We start from the raw sequence: 22,107 nt of genomic DNA, 5'->3' as shown, positions 1-22,107 counted from the left end.
AAACTGAGGACGCCTGGTCACCGCAGTTTAATGATTAAAAGTGTAAGTAGGCTGTTTAGGTGTTGTTGTTGTTGTGGTCTTCAGTCCTGAAACTGGTTTGATGCAGCTCTCCATGCTACTCTATCCTGTGCAAGCTTCTTCATCTCCCAGTACCTACTGCAACCTACATCCTTCTGAATCTGCTTAGTGTAGTCATCTCTTGGTCTCCCTCTACGATTTTTACCCTCCACGCTGCCCTCCAATACTAAATTGGTGATCCCTTGATGCCTCAGACCATGTCCTACCAACCGATCCCTTCTTCTGCTCAAGTTGTGCCACAAACTTCTCTTCTCCCCAATCCGATTCAATACTTCCTCATTAGTTATGTGATCTACCCATCTAATCTTCAACATTCTTCTGTAGCACCACATTTCGAAAGCTTTTATTCTCTTATTGTCCAAACTATTTATCGTCCATGATTCACTTCCATACATGGCTACACTCCATACAAATACTTTCAGAAATGACTTCCTGACACTTAAATCTGTACTCGAGCTGCATATAGGGCCTGAAAATGGCATATTGAATTGTCGAAACTGGTAGAGAAAACAAAATAAAATAACTTCTCAATTTGCTCTGGTGTTTGGCGAATTTATTTGTTAAATAGAAGATACCTTGTCAAAGAAACTCGCGAACTGTAAAAATCATATACTTGATCCTCGGCAGCTTTAAGATATTTGAATTTATATGACAGTTATATGTGGTACATAGTGTAAGCAGACTTACCTTTTTGTTATTATACATACAGTTGTCAAGTGATAACAAACGATGTACATACAGTTGTTTGTACCTCTGTATTAGATACGGCTGACGATGGGTTATACATACAGATACCGGTTTGACAAATGAACATTTCAATTGCAGCTCATGGTGTGTAGAAGATGTTCTTTAATAAGCCGGTGAACTGTTTTGGAAACATAGGCAAAAGAAGAAAAAAAATTCTTACGTAGACAATCAATTTACAAAAGTTTATTCAGCCAGGTTATTGTATGACCTTGACTGAATTACCATTTCTTCTCTTTGTTTCTCTTCTTCTGCGTCTATTCTTGTCTTAGTTTTACCGACCCTGTATTTCGTTCTCTGTCAGCTCTTTTACTCTCTGGTCCTCTCGAACGCAGTCCGCCCACCTCCTTTTAGGCCTTCCTCTTTCTACTCCTATCTCCATTACTCTCCTTGCAACATGGCTTTGCACTCATACCACTGGAATCTTATCCCCCCACTTTCTTGGACACGTAAACATCTCTTACGGTTCCTCGTGTTTAGTCATTTGCGATCCAGTCCTGATGATTCCGCATATCCACCTCAACTTCATCTCAGATACATCTCAATTGTACTGATTTTTGGTTTCGCCCATTCTCTGCTCCATACAGTAACTCTGCTCCACGACTTTATAGAGCTCTTCGTGGGTGACTGTCTACAATTGTTAGATAGTTTGAAAAAAAAGTGAGTTTGCGCCTTCAGCTGAACAACGGTATCTTATCCTCTAAAAGTTACAATTATTACAATCATCTTCACAGGATAAAGCATACAATTTCGTCATAAATTAACCAACCAAATTTAGAACATATATATATGTCATAACAGTCTGTATTGACACTGTCCGTATAAAGGCGCTGGGCGTTGGCACAATTACAGTAGTACAAACTTGGTGGTAACTTCATACTTAAAAACTAACACTTAAATTATTAAGTGCGGGGCTATCACAAAGAGTGCGCTACTGTAATTACACCGAGGCACAGCGCATGTATATGGACTGTGGTGAGAGAGAGTATTATGACAATGATATACGTTCTACATTTGGTTGGTTCATTTGTGACGAAAATTTATCCTTTGATGCACACTGTTTTTATCCTTTGATGTACACTGCTTTTGTCCTGTGAAGATGATAGTAAAAATCTAAACGGGTAGGGAGTAAACGTAAAATTGCACATCTGATGCCATAAATATGGCTCTTTTCATATGTATTTTGTCATAGGTGATTACAGATTTAATTGAATAAAAATTTGTAAATTAAAATATTAAGATTATTGATTTCGATATGAGACGATATGTGAGAGAATCCTACATGTCCACTCGAGAGCTACAACCTTCGTCACAAATATACCTGCGTAAAATTGAAAGGACTTCAAGATAAATTAGCAAGTGCGTTTTGCTAGTCACATATTCGATAGAAGTTTTAAAAACCTGCTTTTATTTCATGTCCTTTAATTAACACAAATCAATAATAATACGAAGGCAGTACCTAGCTGTACGTCGTCTATATTGTTTTGTTTGTAAAAGGTGTATGCCTTGGATGGTTCATATCTCTAGCCGGCCTCCCAGATGTCAGTTTTCCACGATTTCGCTAAATCTTTCCAGGTGAATGCCACGACGCTTCAAGGAAGCAGCCGATTTCCCTCACCTTCCTTTCCCAATCCGAGACTGTTCTCCAACGCTAACGAACTCGTCGTTGACGAGACGTTGAGCTCTAATATTCCGTGCACTACTACGAAGAAAAGGTCGTGCCATTTTTCCAGTAAATTGTTCTCACACGATGCGTATTTCCTTGCCATTTTCTTACGTGTTCAGTGATTCGAATTTTCCAGGGTCTAAAATAATTTGTTGACTTCATAAATTTACTTTTCCGCCTGTTCTTGAGCAAAATAAATGGTGCAAGAAGACCAAATTAACCTGAACTTGGGCGAAGTGCACTGTACAATGCAGTAACAAAAGAATATTTGTGATTAAACAATGTTTTCTTACATCCTCTGCGTCTCCTTTCATTCGTTACTTACATTATAGAAGAAATAGAAATACTTATATTATGATTATTGATCATGACTCTAGTTGTTAAAGTTTCGGAAGAAGATGGAAGAAAGACATCTAACGTGCATAAGCGTCTGCAAGGGGTAGAGCTGGGGAAGGTGGCAAGAGGTGTTGCGAATTTGAGGTACAGACTTTTTTCGATTACAGGATTTCCTGTTATTTTACTACACGGTAGATATAGGATTGCCGAATGCGAAGCGAAATAGTGTGGCTTTAGCAATGACTGTTTAACTTATGTTTGCTTGGGTTTTAGTCTGGTCCAGGGGAATTAAGCCCTTTGTGCGGCAATGGTTTTGTCGCAGTCCTGCATTCGTAGTGAATGTGGAGATTTAGAAAACACTGCGAAAATAGTCCCCAATATATTCCCTACCACTTCCTGGTACAACCCTTATGGAGCAGAAGAAATCGATTAATCCAACGCGCTGGCACGCGGATTCTAACGCCTATTATCAGCACAAAATAAGCATGGCTGAAATCTACCTGCCAAGAATACGTCCCTAAATCCAACAACGTCTTGCTGCAGCACAACTTAATCATTGCAGTCATTTAAGGTTTGTTTGTGGTAAAAGAAGACTGCCCACGGCTATCTAACACCACATTCTGTTATACAGTCGCCTACTGACCGTAGTAGACTCCGTGAAGCGTGATTTTCCTGAACAGTTGGTGTGTTCATCTTTATTTCAGCTAAGGAACCAAATGCATCAATGGAACAGAAAAAACACAATTCTCTGCGCTGGAAGAGAGGGGGGAAATGAAAGGTTTCAGGGTAGGAAACTTCTCCACTCCAGGAATCTGGACCTCAAATTGCACGGAATGCAACACATATCATTATTCAGGTACAAAGGTATCAATTTAGCGGTACAGCAGTCAAGTGAAAATAGTGAAATACGATTATCATCTTAGATCAGGTCACCAACCCCAGACTGTTACGATTTGGCTGTTCTGGCCAATCAGAGATTGTTTTAGGTTTCCCACACTGGTCCAGAAAACTCAAAAAATCTAGCTTTGAAAAAAGATTTTTTTTAACTTTGAGTACACTCTATGGCAAAAGAAATCGACTCACCACAAAGGAATTATCCGAATGGGACAGAAATCGGTAGATGCGATGTACATACACAGACAAGATGAGCAAGTCAATAACGCATTAGTCCATCTCTGGCCCTTATTAAAGCAGCTATTCCCGGCTTGGCATTGATTGACACAATTGTTGGATGTCCTCCTGATGGATATTGGGCCAAATCCTGTCCGATTGGCGCTTTACCTGTATATTTTCGAGTCCGCAAATGGTTGGAGGGCGCTGATCATAATGCTCCAAAAATTGTCAATTGGGGAGAGATCTGGCGACCTTTCTGGCCAAGGTAGGTCATGGCAAGCACGAGTAGAAGCTGTACAAATTCCCGCTGTGCACGAGAAGGCATTATCTTGCTTAAACGTAATCCCAGGACGGCTTAACATGAAGGGTGAAGAACAGGCCTTAGAATGTCGTCAACGTACCGCTGTGCTGTAAGAGCGCCGTAGATGATAACCAAAGCGATACTGCTATGAAAAGAAATGGCATCCCAAATCATCTCTCCCGGTTGTCGGGATGTATGGCGGGCGACACTCAGGTTGTTATCTGGGCGTTCTACAAACACGTCTTCGCTGGGCATTGTGGCTCAGCTCGAAGCGGGACCCATCAATGAAGACAATTCTACTTCAGTCAATGATATTCCAGACTGAAGAAGTGTCTGGAGATGCCTCGGGCTGCGGTGGGATACCAACCTGAGTGTCGCCCGCCTTACATCCCGATCTGGGATGCCATTTCTTTTCATAGCAGTATCTCTTTGGTTATCATCTGCGGTACTCTTACAGTATAGCAGTACGTCGACGATATTGTACGGCCTGTTCTTCACCCTTCATGTTAAGCCGTCCTGGGATTACGTTTAAGCAAGATAATGCCCGCCCACACTTGGCGACAGTTTCTACTGCCTGTCTTCGGGTTTGCCAAACCCTGACGTGGCCAGCAATTTCGGCCGATTACTCCCCACTCCAGTATTGTGGGCAGGGCCCTCCAACCAACTACGGATTTTGACGATCTAATGCGTCAATCGAAATTTGGCACGATATCCCTCAAGTGGACATCCAACAACTTTATCAATCAAGGCCATGCCCAATAACTGCTTGCATAAGAGCCATAGATGGACCAACGCGTTACTATTTTGCTCAGTCTGTGAAGCTCTTTGTCTATAATAAATTCAACTTTTTCTGAAACTATAATCATTTGGCCGGCCAGTGTGGCCGAGTGGTTCTAGGCGCTTCAGTCCGGAACCGCCCTGCTGCTATGGTCGCAGATTCGAATCCTGCCTCGGGCATGGATGTGTGTGATGTCCTTAGGTTGGTTAGGTTTTAGTAGTTCTAAGTTCTAGGGGACTGATGACCTCAGAAGTTAAGTCCCGTAGTGCTCATAACTATTTGAACCAATTTTTTTAATGCCATAACATGACATCTACCTGCTCTCGTCCTTTTTGGATAGTTCCTTCGTGGTGGTTCTTTTTGTGCTAGTCACCTGTGAAAACGGAATACATGAAAAGTATTAAGCGACTAATGTAGTATGATGAGAGGTTTTGTAAACAACCGAAGCGATACGTATAGCATCAAAATTGAACAACCGTTTATATCCTATCTTTGTACTTCGAGAAACATTGATTATATTGGTGGAGGTTATTTTTATTAGTAACCAACAGAACTGTCTCAAGTTTTCAGAGATTTTTGCCTTTTATAGTTTCAATTCTCGTGGTCAAAGACTCATTTTTGCCATGTGGCCAGAAATAGGTTGTCACAGTATTTCTTGCTTTACATTCCAACTTGCTGAATGCTCTGGATTAAATCACAAGAGGGATGTAATTTGATATTGTTGAATTGGACAGGTGCAATATATATTCATACTGATAACACAAAAAGATGTGAGGGGTTTGTTGTACCTTGGCGCACTTTCAGTCTCTAGCCAGTCTTTTAATAGAAGTTTACTATGTTTTCTTATTCCATTCGTAAATGATAACATTCACTTTTTAAGTGCTGCAGTCTGCTTCTCTAATTACAAAAATTAGTCCGGAAAATTAGGAGTTTTAAAAGTATGAAAACATGTTTCAAAATATAACATGGTTTTATACCTGTGAACAAATATTCGATTTGAGTGTAAAAACTCTGGAATCGACAAAATCTTGTCGCTATTGTATTTAATATTCTATCTGTTAGAGTATTACTCTTCTACACAGCAATAATCAGTAAGTGTAATCAAATTAAGCAGGAGTATTATCAAACACCAGTTACAAGTTAACTATATTTCAATTAGAAGCTATTCTAAACTAACACAAATTTCCAAGGTAGGTATATTTTTAAGACAGTGAAGAAACTCAGTAATCTGCTAACATCTTTGGTTCCATGGGGAATACATTCTTCCGTTTCAAGGTCAAAGGTGGTAGAAGAACGACGAAGTGTGGCTTAGCCGTGCACGCCTTACGTAACTAGTTTAAAAAAAATGTTTACTTGCCATAAAACTCTGTTTTCAAAATCGTGGAATCAATTATATCAAAAATGACAATTTTGGAATTTTGTCCCTCTTTACAAAAATTTCCGTGGGCGTTTATGCCAATGCGCAGACAAAACAGAAATGTGATGTGTTTCTGGTCTGTGCGTACAAACTGAAGCAGTAACTACGAGCGACATTTTTTAGTATTAAAGAGTTAAGACTACCATCACCGCTAGTCGAATCGTGCGTTAATGGTGAAGTGTGCGGACCCGGCCTGGGAGCGAAATCAATCAGCACAGTCACGCCAACTAAAACACCAAGGCCGCCGGCTTCTTTGCTCGCAACAAAGCACATCCGGCAGCGCGCCCCGACTACGTGTCCGGGAAGTACACGGCCCATTATGACGGGCGGCTCCACTGTCCAGCGAGCTAGCCGGGCGGTCACCTGCTGCGCGGCAATGGGTGCGCCTCGAATCCCGCGAGAAAAGAGGAAAAAAGGCCGGCCAGTACTCCTCTGTAAGGGCATTACGTTCTTTCTGCGGGGCTTTGTCGGCGAGATCAGCAAATACTCGCACAAGCCGTTCAGAAGATCAGCAAAAACGCCTCGTTAATGAAACTTGAGGATCTGCTGGCGTATCGACTGTTTAGATAACTCAAATGTAAATAACTGCGCAATGTCGTCAGACACAACCGATATTATAACAGGTGAACACTTCGCAGTTTCAAACGAAACTAAGGATCGGATATACACAGGGTATTCCTCCTAAGTGTGGTCAGTCGCATTTTTTCCGGTGTTTCGGCAGATATTTGCAATTTAGCTTCTGCAATGCGTGGCTGGAATGATCTCAAACAAATACCGCCCGTCGCGTCTTACATGCGATGCCCAGTGTCGACGGAAAGCATCGGCTTTTTCTCGTTACAGCCAAAATGGTTCTAAAGCGTAATTTTAAGTGTCCATTATTGCGAACCCAAAGTTGTCTAGTGCGATATTCGTTTTATCGATAATTATGGACAGGGATAGGAAAGCACGAAGAACAATCGGTATTCCAGTGGCGACAACATCGCCCTGACCCACCCTGACATTTCTGCAGCACTGTCGTTCTCGCTGCTGGAATACTGGTTATTCTTCGTGTTTTTCCATAAACAGCAATGAAGCAGATATCGTACTAGACTCATTTGGCACCGCTCTATCCAAAGAACATGTAAAATTCCACAGTGAAAGTAATTTTATTTGTAAAGCGAAACAAACCGATGCTTGCCGTCGATAACGAGCGCCGCAACATTTGTTTGGGCTCACTCCAGCTGAATAGGGAAAAAATGAAATTGCACACATCCGCTGACACATCAGAGAAAATGAACCTGACTACTGTCGCTATATGCGAAAGTGATAGGGTGTTCACGTAATTCAATTTGTCTTATATACTGGTTTTTTAGCGCATATAACACATGGATGCCAGTGACAGTCATCTAATTAGAAACAGTTTTAATCAGCATATTAATTTTGGATATTGTGACCATGTCATTCGTGATCTGCTTAACAGCCAAAGATTCCATGGTTTATTCCATAGGCTGTTGTTTTTGTTGTGATCTTCAGTCCTGAGACTGGTTTGATGCAGCTCTCCATGCTACTCTATCCTGTGCAACCTGCTTCATCTCCCGGTACGTACCGCAGCCTACGTCCTTCAGAATCTGCTCTGTGTATTCATCTCTTGGTCTCCCTCTACAATTTTTACCCTCCATGCTGCCCTCTAATACTAAATTGGTGATTCCTTGATGCCTCAGAACATGTCCTCCCAACCGATCCCTTCTTCTAGTCAAGTTGTGCCACAAACTCCTCCTCAGTTCTATTCAATACCTCCTCCTTAGTTATGTGATATAATCTTCAGCATTCTTCTGTAACACAAACACTTTCGAAAGCTTCTATTCTCTTCTAGTCCAAACTATTTTTCGTCCATGTTTCACTTCCATACAAGGCTACACTCCATACAAATACTTTCAGAAACGACTTCCTGACACTTACATCTATAGTCGATGTTAACAAATTTCTCTTCTTCAGAACCGATTTCCTTGGCATTGCCAGACTACATTTTATATCCCCTCTACTTCGACCATCACAGTTATTTTGCTCCCCAAATAGCAAAATTACGTTACTACTTTAAGTGTCTCATTCCCTAATCTAATTCCCTCAGCATAACCCGTCTTAATTCGACTACATTCCATTATCCTCGTTTTGCTTTTGTTGATGTTCATCTTATATCCTCCTTTCAAGACACAGTCCATCCCGTTCAACTGCTCTTCCAAGTCCTTTGCTGTCTCTGACACATTTCCAATGTCATCGGCGAACCTCAAAGTTTTTATTTCTTCTCACGTGTTCCAATATTTCTACTGAATCGAAGCTGATCTTCTCCGATGTCGGCTTCTACCAGTTTTTCCATTCGTCTGTAAGGAATTCGAGTTAGTATTTTGCGTCCATGACTTTTTAAACTGATAGTTCGGTAATTTTCACATCTGGAAACACCTGCTTTCTTTGGGGTTGTAATTATTATATTCTTCTTGAAGTCTGAGCGTATTTCGCCTGTCTCATACAATTTGCTCACCAGATGGTAGAGTTTTGTCAAGGCTGGCTCTCCCAAGGCTGTCAGTAGTTCTAATGGAATGTTGTCTACTCCCGGAGCCTTGTTTCGACTCAGATTGTATATTATATACTTCGAATTGCAAATTGTGTTATTTGTGGTAACAAAATTGTTAAACAAATAGATGCATTATTGTTCAGTAATGTCAATTAATGAGTACATTAGTGAAACTTTCGATGAATGTTCGTTTGTTTTTTATATCGATCTGTTCATTCAAAATAATATCGGGATGTATCGTCAAAAACGCGAAAATTTCTATTTCTTCCAAAATATTTAGCAAGCCACTTTCTTCAGTTGTATGTTGGACTGTCAGCCACCGGTTATATCTTTGGATGTTAAGCTCATCGCCAGTGACAAGTACATAATATCCTAGATTAATGCCTATTTAAACTGCTATATAATTAAATAATATTATGTGACGATATTGCTAAACGTCTTTGGCACATGTTAAGAACCCAGAATATAATCAAGTAAAATTATATGAAAAGTAGCAGTCACATTTTTTTTGGTCATCAGTCTACTGACTGGTTTGATGCGGCCCGCCACGAATTCTTTTCCTGTGCTAACCTCTTCATCTCAGAGTAGCACTTGCAATCTACGTCCTCAATTATTTGCTTGACGTACTCCAATCTCTGTCTTCCTCTTCAATTTTTGCCCTCTACAACTCCCTCTAGTACCATGCAAGTCATTCCCTCATGTCTTAGCAGATGTCCTATCATCATGTCCCTTCTCGTTATCAGTGTTTTCCACATATTCCTTTGCTCTCCGATTCTGCGTAGAACCTCCTCATTCCTTACCTTATCAGTCCACCTAATTTTCAACATTCGTCTATAGCACCACATCTCAAATGCTTCGATTCTCTTCTGTTCCGGTTTTCCCACAGTCCATGTTTCACTACCATACAATGCTGTACTCCAGACGTACATCCTCAGAAATTTCTTCCTCAAGTTAAGGCCGGTATTTGATATTAGTAGACTTCTCTTGGCCAGAAGTGCCTTTTGTGCCATAGCGAGTCTGCTATTGATGTCGTCCTTGCTCCGTCCGTCATCGGTTATTTTACTGACTAGGTAGCAGAATTCCTTAACTTCATTGACTTCGTGACCATCAATCCTGATGTTACATTTCTCGCTGTTCTCATTTCTTCTACTTCTCATTACCTTCGTCTTTCTTCGATTTACTCTCAACCCATACTGTGTACTCATTAGACTGTCCATTCCGTTGAGCAGATCATTTAACCCTTCTTCACTTTCACTCAGGACAGTAATGTCATCAGCGAATCGTATCATTGATATCCTTTCACCTTGTATTTTAATACCACTCCTGAACCTTTCTTTTATTTCCATCATTGCTTCCTCGATGTACAGATTGAAGAGTAGGGGCGAAAGGCTTCAGCCTTGTCTTACACCCTTCTTAATACGAGCACTTCGTTCTTGATCGGCCACTCTTATTATTCCCTCTTGGTTGTTGTACATATTGTATATGGCCCGTCTCTCCCTATAGCTTACCCCTACTTTTTTCAGAATCTTGAACAGCTTGCACCATTTTACATTGACGAACGCTTTTTCCAGGTCGACAAATCCTATGAACGTGTCTTGGTTTCTTTTAGCCTTGCTTCCATTATTAGCCGTAAAGTCAGAATTGCCTCTCTCGTCCCTTTACTTTTCCTAAAGCAAAACTGATCGTCACCTAGCGCATTCTCAATTTTCTTTCCCATTCTTCTGCATACTATTCTTGTAAGCAGCTTCGATGCATGAGCTGTTAAGCTGATTGTGCGATAATTCTCGCACTTGTGAGCTCTTGCCGTCTTCGGAATTGTGTGGATGATGCTTTTCCGAAAGTCAGATGGTATGTCACCAGACTCATATATTCTACACACCAACGTGAGTAGTCGTTTTGTTGCCTCTTCCCCTAATGATTTTAGAAATTCTGATGGAATGTTATCTATCCCTTCTGCCTTATTTGACCGTAAGTCCTCCAAAGCTCTTTTAAATTCCGATTCTAATACTGGATCCCCAATCTCTTCTAAATCGACTCCTGTTTCTTCTTCTATCACATCAGACAAATCTTCACCCTCATAGAGCCTTTCAATGTATTCTTTCCACCTATCTGCTCTCTCCTCTGCATTTAACAGTGGAATTCCCGTTGCACTCTTAATGTTACCACCGTTGCTTTTAATGTCACCAAAGGTTGTTTTGACTTTCCTGTATGCTGAGTCTGTCCTTCCGACAATCATATCTTTTTCGATGTTTTCACATTTTTCCTGCAGCCATTTCGTCTTAGCTTCCTTGCACTTCCTATTTATTTCATTCCCCAGCGACTTGTATTTCTGTATTCCTGATTTTCCCGGAACATGTTTGTACTTCGTCCTTTCATCAATCAACTGAAGTATTTCTTCTGTTACCCATGGTTTCTTCGCAGCTACCTTCTTTGTACCTATGTTTTCCTTCCCAACTTCTGTGATGGCCCTTTTTAGAGATGTCCATTCCTCTTCAACTGTGTTGCCTACTGCAGTCACATTACGTAACACGAAACTATATACACAAGTGATGAGTATATTTTGAAAGGTATTTCGAGTTCTGAAAGGCAGATGCCACTAATGACGGGTATGCGCTCGACAATTGTCCGAAAAAAATATATAAATAAAAGTAGTCTGTATGCGGTAGCAATGTATAAGATGGTCAGATACAGTCTCAAAAGCTTGTAAGGATGTTGCAGGGTAGGTTGCCCTGATAAAAAAATTGTTAAAAAAAGAAATTCTATACGTTCCGCCTTATCCGAGTTAATTAGCACTGAAGTTGTTACAGAGGCCGTTACGTACCAAATTCAAGTGGCTTGCCAGAGATGGTGTCCTCAAATATGTTCTTCCTTTTGCTTCCTAAGACCGAACAAGAAGATCGAACCCGAGGCAAACGCTGAGCAGCCTCGCGCCCTGAGTCTACGCTAATTAGAGCAACTCACACTGATTGTATCCGGTTGGCCGTTTGAATCTGGGCGCACGACGGTCTGACTGGCTGAATTCAATGGTAATTTATTCGGAAAAGGCGCAACGTATCGAATTTTTCTTAACAATATATTATTTCTCAGCACAACGTATCCAATTTTTTTAACAATATATTATTTATCCGCACATTCTGCCCCACAAAATAATTACAAGCTTTTCAGACTTATTCTGACTATCCTGCATATATGAATATGAAGATGGTGTCTGTTCTTTCAGACATATGATCTTGAGCTGTAGGAGAATGAAATTACAGTGGATCCAGACCTTTAGCTGCTGACAGGCGTTGATAAATACCAACGGGGACACTTGAAAATGTGTGTTCCGACCGGGTCTCGAACCCGGGATCTCCTGCTTACATGGTAGACTCCCTATCCGTCTGAGCCACCGAGGGCACAAGGGATAGTGCGACTGCAGGGATTTATCTCTGGCACCCTCCCCGTGAGTCCCACATTCCCAACTTACTGTCCACACACTACGTTTGTAGTGCGCCTGTCCACCATACTCATTACTCGCGTCAGACAATCTACCGATTCCCGTAAGAGCTCGGGCAATGTGAGTGCATCAGCACTGTGGAAGATGATTGGCCGGTTAGTCTTATCTATATGAAGATGGTATCTGTAGACTGACTGCCACGAGTAATGAGTATAGTGGGCAGGGGAACTACAAACGTAGTGTGTGGACAGTAAAGTTGGAAATGTGGGACTGACGCGGAGCGTGCCAGAGATGTCCCTGCAGTCGCACTATCCTCTGTGTCCTCTGTGGCTCAGACGGATAGAGCGTCTGCCATGTAAGGAGGAGATCCCGGGTTCGAGACCCGGTCGGAGCACACATTTTCAACTGTCCCCGTTGATTCAAAGCCTGTCAGCAGCTAAAGGTCTGGATTCATTGTAATAGCATTGTCCTGTATATTTCCAATATTCGCAAGCTGCAAAGCACCAACTTTTCAAGACGAACTAAGGATCGGCATGCGTGACAGCTTAAACTCTCGGCGAGCGCCTACCAGGAACCGAAAGACGGCAGGTGCAAAATAGCAACGCGTAAGGCAGACAACTAGTGCCAACACAAAACCAAGGGTAACCAAAATTAGACGGATTCGGTGGAGAAATATTAATTAAAAGGTGGCCAAGTAGCTCTAACTTTATCCCCTCTGCTGCTTCAAAAAGAAGAGAGCACGACTGCAGGCAAAATTTAAGCAAAAACTGCCGTCTCTATTCATATCGATTACGAGCGAGGTGCTTTACCTTCATTTGTTTACGAAGTATATTGTCTTTCCGCATACCCTATTGTTTGGTTCATGACTAGTATGGTAACTCCCACCGAAGGTTTAAGCTGTCATGCACAGCGATCCCTCGTTTCATTTGTACCTTGAAAATTACGGAGTATTCGTCTCTCTAAACATCGGCGATTGGCAGGGATATTACCCGGCTGATTTCCCGTCAGTTGTCTGAACACTGGCTCATATGTATAGAAATAAAACTGTATTACGTCTTTCCTTGCTTTCGTCAATGCATCTTACAGTACCTCTGAGGTTCTTTCCAACGACGGGCGCCTAAGTCAACACAGCCTGTTCACATCTTAATGCATAGCGCACAGTGTCGCTGCGGGATATGTTTAATGCTATTTTGTCGAAAACTAACCTGGTGATCCCGCGACTGTGTGCTACTACTAGTTGGTTCTTCCAAGAATATAATGTATTAAAACAACGTAAACAACTTTGCATGATAAGAACTGAGTTGTTTTGAGATAGTTCTACAAACTGCAAGAAACACAAAGATAACCATTCTTTCTTAGAATTATATTTGCGTTGTTTTAGTGTATTATTAGGTCCAATTATATACTACTGGCCATTAAAATTGCTACACCAAGAAGAAATGCAGATGATAAACGGGTATTCATTGGACAAATATACTAGAACTGACATGTGATTACATTTTCACGCAATTTGGGTGCATACATACTGAGACATCAGTACCCAGAACAACCAACTCTGGCCATAATAACGGCCTTGATACGCCTGGGCATTGAGCCAAACAGAGCTTGGATGGCGTGTACAGGTACAGCTGCCCATGCAGCTTCAACACGATACTACAGTTCATCAAGAGTAGTGACTGGCGTATTTTCACGTGCCAGTTGCTCGGCCACCATTGACCAGACGTTTTCAATTGGTAAGAGATCTGGAGAATGTGCTCGCCAGGGCAGCAGTCAAACATTTTCTTTGTCCAGAAAGGCCCGTACAGGACCTGCAACATGCCGTCGTGCATTATCCTGCTGAAATGTAGGGTTTCGCAGGGATTAAATGAAGGGTAGAGCCACGGGTCGTAACACATCTGAAATGTAACGTCCACTGTTCAAAGTGCCGTCAATGCGAACCAGAGGTGACCGAGACGTGTAACCAATGGCCACGGGTGATACGCCAGTATGGTGATGACGAATACACGCCTCCAATCTGCATTCACCGCGATGTCGCCAAATAGGGATGCGACATTCATGATGCTGTAAACAGAACCTGGATTCATCCGAAAAAATTACGTTTTGGCATTCGTGCACCCAGGTTCGAGGTTGAGTACACCATCGCAGGCGCCCCTGTCTGTGATGCAGCGTCAAGGGTAACCGCAGCCATGGTCTCCGAGCTGATAGTCCATGCTGCTGCAAACGTCGTCTAACTGTTCGTGCAGATGGTTGTTGTCTTGCAAAGGTCCCCATCTGTTAACTCAGGGATCGAGACTTGGCTGCACGATCCGTTACAGCCATGCGGATAAGATGCATGTCATCTCGACTGTTAGTGATACGGGGCCGTTGGGATGCAGCACGGCGTTCCGTATTACCATCCTGAACCCACCGATTCCATATTCTGCTAACAGTCATTGGATCTCGACCAACGCGAGCAGCAATGTCGCGATGCGATAAATCGGAATCGCGATAAGCTGCAATCCGACCTTTATCGAAGTCGGAAACGTGATAGTACGCATTTCTCCTCCTTACACGAGGCATCCCACCAACGTTTCACCAGGCACCACCGGTCAACTGCTGTTTGTGTATGAGAAATCGGTTGGAAACTTTCCTCATGTCAGCACGTTGTAGGTGTCGCCACTGGCGCGAACCTGGTGTGAATGCTCTGAAAAGCTAATCATTTGCATATCACAGCATCTTTTTCCTGTTGGTTAAATTTCCCGTCTGTAGCACGTCATCTTCTTGGAGTAGCAATTTTAATGGCCATTCGTGTAGCAGTCCTTTTTCTTACGCTGTTTCTTTTACAATCGGGCACCGCCACTGAACGCACTTTTAGGATTATAAAAAAAACTCGAAAAAAAGCGAGTAGGACTTGCGCTCCGAGGGTTCCGTGCAAAGTTAATTATGTATGTAATAATAATAATAATAATAATAATAATAATAATAATAGTAACAATAAGGTCGTGTAGCTCCGTGGCCTGTTGCAAGTGTTTCTGTTGGACGCCACTTTGGCGACTTCCTTATCTGTAACACATCTGAGTTATCCACCCGGCAAATAGGGCCTACAGATTAACTTCAGCCGTATTGTTTCTGGCGACTGCTCACATCGTTGAGAGGTAAAGGCTATGTGAAAACGACAACAGGAAAATCCGTGGGCCGACCAAGATTCGATCCCCGAGCTCTCAGTTTCCAGGCATGCGAATTGTCGTTAGGCCACCGAGCCCGACTTGTATTCACATACTTCATCTACAGTTTCTGATGAAGATTGCGATTATTACAATATGTGACATATATGGCCGTATCTTTTGATTCCACTGAGTAAAATCTTAAGTTATTTACACTACTAAGGGGCCGTAGACCTTAGTATATGGCATGAATATCAACTCGATACCTCTAGCTAACAGTCGGACAGACAGACAGAAAGACGGACAACAAAGTGATCCAATAAGTGCTCTGTTTTTAGGGACTGAGCTATATAAGTCTAAAACCACCCAACATTGCATTTACATCGTTAACTAAACTATTTTTAAACATGGATAGACGTCTGGGGATGAACCTGTCTGAACGAATCCGCTATGTGATTTAATAAATAGCTTTATTGAAAGTGGATGGTAGCTTTCACTTCTGTAAGAATTAACCTGGAATATGCTTAGTTATTCCTGGTGTCCGCATGCATTATAAAAAGCAGTTCTTCTTACTTACTTATGTTCTGTTTGGAAACTTGTATTCATCTAATTTTTTTTTCTACCACATACGGCTGACCTGTTACATACAAGCTAACATTCGGCGTTATTTCACAATAGTATTGAAAAAATCGTACAAGTTCACTCAAACGTTACTGTAGAATCGCTTCCTAAGACTTCTTGTCCCATTTGATTCTGTTTTGGTTATTCTCTCCACCGTTTGTCTGCAGTATAGTTCCATTAACTCTAGCAGAAAGGCTGACAGTGGAGTGATGAAATTTCAGTGGTTATCTGAGGTTAAATGCAAGCATCTTGTAATTTGCATCAGTATGTGAATACTTTATGTGATTCAAGTGTAATCCAGGTCCTCATTTATCATGTCCTTCCTTTTTTACCCCACCTTGTCTGTGTTATAGGGTGAGTCAATGGGTGGTTTCATGTTTTTTTTTCGGGTTTGCTTTGCGTTTAGTAGTTGAGTTGCTATTCGTCTGCTGAAACCACAAGTTAACCAACCTTTTATCTCTTACCTGGGAGAAGAGGTCTATCTCTTTTGTTTGAGAGTTGTTCAACTGTTAGCTTGGTATCGGAAAAGACCTCTCTGGTCGCTCCTGTTTCACATGTGGGTTTTCTGGCTGCTCTGAGCCGAGTGTCACTCTACTGTTAGCTGTTGGTGAGTGTGGTTCACAGCTCTTAAGTAATCCTTATACTACCAATAAAGAAAGAGACCGTAGCTTTAACCGCGGTCTTCATGTGTTAAGCCGTTGAGAATAACGAAATCTAACTGAAGGGTTCCGATTAATTCTTCGTGAAGTCCTATGCATTACTGATGGTAGACAGTGCATGCATGATTTTATGATTTATCCGAGGTCGAAGTTTGCTCTGTTCTATTGGAACATTGTGATGTGGAGTGCGCTCCACGGAATATGGTTAGACTGCGCTAGGGTGCTTTTAATCTTGTCTGAATGTGAGCGTAATTGTTACTTTGTGTTTTTGCTACATTTTTTTCATTTACTGTACTTTTCGTTCACCTGTCACAGTGTCTGCCTCATTTTGCCGTTGTCCTACGTTCTCTTTATTCTATGAGCCTGCAATTCCGTTATTCCATCTCTATACATTGTCCTTTCTAGTTTAATTGATCAGTGCCGAGTGCATTAATTAAGCTACCACATTGTCGTGTTTTATGAGAATTTTTCTTAAGTGCCTTTGTTTAGTACGAACCATGCGTTCCTTAAACCACTGGGGTCTTCCGTCTTGCTAGTTTTGATATCAATTGGCGGGGCTTTATGATCTATTTGTTCCAGTTGGCGTGTTGCGTGTTCCCTTATTGATTCTATACATTCTGTGATTTTCTTTTATTTCTGTTTGGAAATGTTAAACGTGTCACTGGGTCCAACAAGTGTTCAATTCAGTTCACTGTACATTGTGAGCGCGAATTCTCGCGTCGTGTGTTTATGCAGTCGTTTCAATCGGTATAAACATTTTTGCATTTAGTAAATGAAGGTAATGGTAGTGGTTTTTCTCCTCTGAATATCGTATTTTTTTTGTGCGAATCTAGGCTGAATAAATGAAGTCGTGTGTTTTCCTCTCTTTCCCCTCATGCATACCTTGTTAAATTGTGCAACGTAATGTCATTTTATCAAAGCAGATTAATTTATTTTGTGTTTAGGCACCAGTTAAGAATGCTGATAGCATGTCCACCCACGATTTTTTGTGGCTACCTAGGGTATAAACGTGTTTAGTAAAATCTCATATCGTGTGTCTCATTGCCTTCTTTACATCTCGCCAAATAACTACGTAGTTTGCAAGTCAATGTTTTAGTGTCCTTCGTCTTTAAAATACGAGTATGAGACTACTTTCACATGCTGCACAAAGACAAGTTATTGATAATTTTTTTGAGTTTATTTAACAATATTACCTACTATGAATTTTTATGTAGTTCACCGCAACTGAAATTTTATTACTTTTTCTTCTGAACAAGTAGTCTACTTATTTCTATTTCCGTCTTTTACCCTATATTAGGAAAGGCTTGGGCTGGTGATGGCAGTAGGATTTAATTGAGAATTTGTCCCTTGTACGTGGTTTAACCACTGCTTGCTAACAAATTTTATGTGTGCATGCTAACTCGTACTTGACATGCGTCGATTCAGTCAAATACCAGCAGGAAGATATAGACGTATAACTAATGTCAATCAGTTAAAAGGATGATAACATGTTCCTTAGTATTTTAACAACGTAGCACCATTTGATACCGCACGCAGGATGAAGAAACGTGAAATAGGATTGTATAGCTTACTATCGGGCCACATGCTTAAAATTTGTTTCTTGAGCAGTACTTTAAATGTAACAATACCAGAGAAGGAAAGTTGCCACTCACGATATAGCGGAGATGCTAAGTCGCGATAGGCAGAAGAAAAAGTTTCACACAATAACAGATTTCGGCCATTAAGGCCTTTGTCAGCAGTAGGCACACATACACACATGCTAACGCAAGTTGCACACACGTCTACAGCCTCAGAGAACAGAAACTAAGTGTGGTTTCAGTTCTCTGAGACTGAAAACGTGTGTGCAAGTTGCTTTTGCGTGTGTGTGTGTGTGTGTGTGTGTGTGTGTGTGTGTGTGTCTACTGCTGACAAAGGCCTTAATTGCCGAAAGCTATAATTGTGTGAATCTTTTTGTTGTGCCTATCGCGACTTAGCATCTCTGCTATATGGCAAGTGGCAACTTTCCTTTTCTGGTATTGTTATATTTCAGTCTGGATTTTCCATTGTCCTTTAAATTTACTTTCATATGGAGGAAAGAATACTGAAATGGGAGAACTGGTTCCCCATGGTCTGGGCCGCCACCACAGAACTTGGAAGCGTTTCACACTCGCAAACTTCGTACGACTTAATGTATCTTCTGCTGCTAAATTGTCCTATAGCTGTGTCTTTACATCATTACAAATATTCTGTTACTGGTTTCTTAACGCTAAAATACGCTACAGTCGTGTTAATTTACTGATACATAAATGATGCTATGCCGCAAGGCTGACAGGTGCTATTATCATCGGAAGCTTGGGGGGAGGGGTGACTTTTCCAGAGAAGTAGTTTCCTTGCAACTGTTTCCTCGTCTTTTAGCTGAGTTTCTACAGAACTTCGCAGAGAGTTTATCAGTGTCTGCAGGGCTTTTTCCTCTCTGCGTAAGGAGGAAAGAATGTTACGGGGAATGGAGCGGCATTCTTCATGCCTGCATTGTTGCTAAATGGCGGCCGGACGGAGTAAAAACCCTTTTGTCTCTTAATGTCTAAGGCTGTTCATTTTGGCGCGTGCGCAGTTCTGAGCGTCTCTTGGAAAGGCTCGTCGTCTTCTTTTGCATGACGTACATAACCTGATCGAAAATCTCTTAAACACCACTCTGAAAACACAGTGTGTGTCACCATCCATTGCTTTTGAGGGTTGGGAAGTATTTACACAAGTCGTCCACAGCATCATGCTCGATGAGCAGAATGATTTCGAATAGAGAGGCCCGCAACTGTTACACCAGAGAGATGTCTGCCCTGTTTCACTGGTACTTACGTTATTGTGAAGTGGAAATTATAGACAAACTGTAAACCCAATCATCGCTGTGATGCAGCTCAGCTCCTGAGGTCTATAATAAAACGATTTGTCTAAGTGCGAGGAGACCGCTTTCGTTGTCCTGCGACTGGCCTTTTAAGGCGACCCTTACTCGCAGTCAAACCGTCAATTTATCAATCTTTCTGAGTACAGGATATGTCTGGGAAGAATCGCTGTGGGGGTTATAACTACCCAGTGTAGCCGACGACGCGGGAATACCCACATCTTAGCTATCCAGCATTTGAGTATGAGGCCACTTCGAGACTTTCAACTTTACACATAGCGACAGTGTGTGGTTCAAAGAGGTCCAGTGGTTTACGAGGAGATTTGGAACATATATACATGCGTATGTCCATTTCTACTATAATGTGTGTGTGTATTTAAGGACTACAGTTATTAATCATCCGCTCACACAAACAATACACCAGCACATTATTAGACAACTACAACGTCACATCTTTGGGCTTACTGAGAGACACAGCAATCTGAAATTGTGGACCGTCTGCGCGAAGTTTTAACGATCATACCTTGAAGCACCGGTGGCCACTTTATGGAGCCCTTACTAGGGCTTATCTTTTGGAGATCATAGCATACTAATTCCTGTAGGTTACCAATTAATAATAAGGCAGTTACAGATGAGGTGGCAGGTGCCACCCACAATGTCAGTATTGACTCTTGAGCAAAGAAGTTTGACGACCACCGTTCTGGGCTATTAGGTTGTGTCCTTTTAAATTTTTTTCTTCACAAACGACTTTAAGACCCCTCTGTTGCGATCTTAAACAGCGTCTTCTGGCGTCTCTGATAAGCTGAACACAGGTATTATTTTACCTCCGCAAATATTATTGTTGTTTTAGTAGACATACTGTTAACTATGTCTTGAAGCTCTAGTTGCTATTCAGTTCGCTAATATGATGAGAGGTCACTGCACAGCCAGTCTCCTGCAACTGAAAAGGACTTAGAGAAAGCTGCTGAATGATGGGACGCAATGGAAATGATTTTGTCCTGATGGGTACAAATGTTTCTGCTGTGTTGTAACATTAAGCACGATGTCACTAAACGAAATAAATAAGAGGTAGCTTTGATTTCAACAATTATCTCGTGTTGTAGCTGAACTATTCAGTAACTAGTGAACTTGTCAGTGATTTAACGTAATCAAAATTTGGTAACCGATCTTAACTACACTGCTCAAAAGAAGTAGGGGAACATGACTTTGGGCGTCTGCCATACCTCACTGAGCAATAACTGAAGACTGGGTACGTTACGAAATTATACCTTTATATTTCACAAATAAAGAACATAACAATACATCATTACATTACCGATCATTTACGTAATAGGAACTGCAATGTCTGAAAGGTGTTAAAAACAAATCGAAACAATGATTCATCCTGCCATCCTGGATCCATTTCATTGGAATTCGAGAGCTTCAGTGACATGTATGCTCTCCGTCAGCATTTATCATTCCCTGACACCTAAGTGGCATGATCCATATGTGCCAATAGGTGGGTCCCCATGGGTGGACCACCATGGATGGCTGCCCCATGGGAGCCCCCCCTGGGGGTGCCCCCCCCCATGGGTGCCCCCCCATAGATGCCTCTGCCTTTGGTGGCACCTCCCCATGGGTAGGCCCCACTTTAGGGTGGGGCCCCCTTTGGGTGCCCCCCAATGGGTGACCCCCCTATGGGTGGCCTCCCCAATTGGAGCCCTCCCATTGTGGTGGCACCTCCCCTTTGGGTGGGTCCCCCAAGGGGTGCCCCCTCCCTTGGGTGGTCCTTCCACATGGGTGCCCTTAACATGGGTGGGATGCCCCTCATGGCTGGACTGCCCCCACCCCATGGGTGGGGCACACTCCCCCATGGGTAGGGTGCAACTCTCCCCATAGGTGGGGTGCCCCGTGACCATGGGTGGGCCACCCCCTCCCCCCCCCCATTGGTGGCCCAAGGGTGTTCATCAAGAATCTGTGGCAGAACAGTCGACCATGAACACTTCTGTGAAGCATGTCTCATATAATGCATGATTGGAATCAATGTCAGCCATTCCATGACTTCAATGTCCAGGGTTGGCAGAACATTCCTCCTTATACCTGCTGCATAATCCCTGGAATTAGAAGGAAGTTGTAGCTACCACTGTATGCAGCAGCCACCCCATGTTCCAATGGGATCTGCTCGATGTAAAGCCTGGTGGTAAGGCAGACAACGACACTGTCTGTACGGCCCCCACCACAAGCCTCCCCACTATATCATAGAACCATCAAAATCTATTGATTTCCTGGATGTCATTTGGCATGTACCACTCACCATGGCAACAACCTTGCGTCAGAGGATATATGGAGTCGTCTGGAATAACAAGTTTCGCCTGTTACGAAATTGACATTGGATATTTCCATCGAAACAGGC

The 22,107-nt window shown here is 42.1% G+C and overlaps 1 protein-coding gene across 3 annotated transcripts in view; it reads right to left on the bottom strand.

Annotated features, from left to right (window-relative positions):
* Window positions 1-22,107, bottom strand: part of LOC126272075 (high affinity cAMP-specific and IBMX-insensitive 3',5'-cyclic phosphodiesterase 8) — a 1,931,196-nt gene that overhangs the window by 1,323,015 nt on the left and 586,074 nt on the right. The gene's annotated exons all lie outside the window — the stretch shown is intronic.

Source organism: Schistocerca gregaria, chromosome 5 (assembly GCF_023897955.1).
Source record: "Schistocerca gregaria isolate iqSchGreg1 chromosome 5, iqSchGreg1.2, whole genome shotgun sequence".
Lineage (NCBI taxonomy): Eukaryota > Metazoa > Arthropoda > Insecta > Orthoptera > Acrididae > Schistocerca > Schistocerca gregaria.
The sequence above is the reverse complement of the archived record's forward strand: the minus strand, read 5'-3'. Positions and strand labels throughout refer to the sequence as shown.